General features: G+C 37.0%; 1 non-coding gene across 1 annotated transcript; it reads left to right on the forward strand.

The window, feature by feature from the left end:
• Positions 1–356: 356 nt before the first annotated feature.
• LOC141688036 (small nucleolar RNA R71) lies at positions 357–463 on the forward strand. The gene has a single exon (XR_012561506.1). It is a non-coding gene; the product is annotated as a small nucleolar RNA R71 (small nucleolar RNA).
• The last annotated feature ends 2,291 nt before the right edge of the window (positions 464–2,754 follow it).

Genomic DNA, 2,754 nt, shown 5'->3' on the forward strand with positions numbered 1-2,754 from the left:
GAGCTGAGTCACTAGATATAGCACATTGCTCTGTCGCATGCGGACCTGCACACAGCTCACAAACACTGGTTATCTGCTTAACACCATAGTTAGCCAGAGAATCGATCTTCATAGACAACGCCTTTAGTTGAGCAGTGATAGCCGTAGTTGTATTTACCTCAAGAACTCCTGCTACTTTGCTCTATGGCAATCTCTGGGCAGGATACTGATATTCATTAGTAGCCATCAGTTCAATTAGATCATAAGCTTCCTCATAGCTCTTCACCCATAAGGCTCTACCTGATGCTGCATCGAGCATGGGTTTGGACTGTGCTCCCAACCCATTGTAAAAACAATTGATGATCATCCAATCGGGCATTCCATGATGAGGACACTTGCTAAGCATCTCCTTGTAGCACTCCCAAGCTTCATATAAAGATTCTCCTGATTGCTGCGTAAATTGAGTAAGAGCATTCCTGATTGCAGTTGTCTTCGCCATAGGGAAGAATTTAGTAAGAAACTTCTGAGCAAGATCTTCCCAAGTAGTAATCGAACTAGCTGATAGAGAGTGTAACCAGTTCTTAGCCTTGTCCCTCAGAGAGAATGGGAACAGTCTCAGCTTCACAGCATCTTCAGAAACACCATTGAACCTGAAGGTGACATATCTCTATGAAATCCCTAATGTGTGTATTGGGATCTTTCGTTGGAGAACCCCCAAACTGGACTGAAGTCTGTACCCATTGAATTATGCCAGGCTTTATCTCAAAGGTATTTGCTGTGATAGCTGGCCGGATAATGCTAGATTGAATGTCATTGATCTTGGGTTGAGAAAAATCCATCAAGGCTTTCATTCGTGCTGCTAGATTTCCCATTGTAATGAGTACCTGAAACACAAACAAATAAACCGTGAAAGTAAAAGAATCCGAGTCAGTGAACTTTAACGACCACTGATGACAAGCACATAAACTAAAAATTAACACCGAGTCCCCAACAGCGGCGTCAAAAACTTGTTAGGGTGAAAACACGCGCTAATATTCATGCAAGTATACGCGTTCGCAAGTAGTATAAAATATAAATCAAATTCGTTCCCATAGAGACTGGTTTAGGTTATGTTCAATTTATGCACCTATGCAACAATGTATGGTTATCGCTCAATGCTAAGACAAATAACAAATTGGATTTTTATTAAACTAAGAGATTAAACTAAATAACATTAACTAAGAGAATTGAGGTTGAATTACTATATATGACAAACATGGGATTCTAACTTCATTAAATACTTCATTCAATAGCCTTTTCATTCTTAACCTTAGCATGTGATGGTGATGACACTAATCAGATAACACGAAACTGATAAATGCCAACTTTCGTTGCACGAGTACCATTCAACCAGACATCCACAAAAGAGATAGAAGCTGAATAGGTACCAATTATATTGAGACCCTATATGTCTATAAAATTTGACAACATAACGGTTTAAGCACAAGTTATCCATAATGATTACATAGAGCAAGTAAAACGGTTAGAGTTACCCACGAATCATGCATACAATACATGAACCTATACTAGCATGGCAAGTTCTAAACCTCTATATTCACTATCGCTTCAATAGAGATTAACACGCTATCTTAAATGTTAGTTACGCACATAAGACGAATAAGCACAACCAATACTAGGATATCAATCAATCACCACACACCAAGATATCAGAACAATTTATTTATTGAAATCCATAAGTAAATCCGCTAGAATCCCATGACAACGATTAGCCCATAATCGAACTCATCGTCTCTATGGGTTCCAATGAAAGCATGGTATAAAACAATGTCTTAATAAACTGAATAATAATTAAAGTACGAATAAACGAGATCTAGGTTCAATAAGAACGAAAACGAGCATCCAAAGTTATAACTAATTCAAAGAATCACAAGTTGAAGACAAGATCTTCTTTTTCGGAGTTGTTTTGTGCTTCTAGGTCTTCTCCTTGGTATCCCAATCTTCCCGGATGATGAAAGCCCTTTTTTTTAAGTATATATACGCCCCTAGTGGACCTGGACCCTTAAAATCGTCAAATTCCACTCAAAAAAGGCTTTTTCTGTGAAATCAACGACCAGCCGCGCCTTGGGCGGCCGCTCAGCTTTCTGGGCGGCCGCTCTGGAAAAATTTCTGATGAATCTTGTTTTGGCCATAACTTGAGTTCTACTCGTCAGAATTAGGTGATTCAACTGCCCACACGAAGCTATTGAGATTCTCTACAACTTGACAATGGCCTTGGCTTCTAATTCTGATCATTTTTTTATTATATTTCCTTTAAAAGCTCTTTTCTTCATATAACTGATACCTGAAATGCAATAACATAAAAACACATCAAAATACCAACAATTTGAGTCCAAAACACCAATTTAAGCTTGTAATAAAGCATTCCAAGTGGATATAAAATCCGCTTATCATATACTTTAGGTAATGTGAAATTGCAAGATTTTTTATGTAAAAGTGGAAGTAAGGCCGCGTGTTAAGAGTGAAGAGTTAATAAGGCACTGCCATTACATGTTGCATGTGCATTTCATTTGTCAATTTTATATATTAAAATAATTTCAACATTAAATTTAATAAAGTATTACTCCCTCAGTCCCTTCCAATTATTTACATTTATGAGGAATTATCCGGCACGCATTTTAAGGTGCATAAAAAGTATAGTTATGTAACCTATTTTTATAATTTTTCTTTTTCTGAATAAAAGTTGAATGTTTTAATTTTTAGTCAGAAAAACAAAAT

The sequence above is a fragment of the Apium graveolens genome, chromosome 9, assembly GCF_009905375.1.
Source record: "Apium graveolens cultivar Ventura chromosome 9, ASM990537v1, whole genome shotgun sequence".
Lineage (NCBI taxonomy): Eukaryota > Viridiplantae > Streptophyta > Magnoliopsida > Apiales > Apiaceae > Apium > Apium graveolens.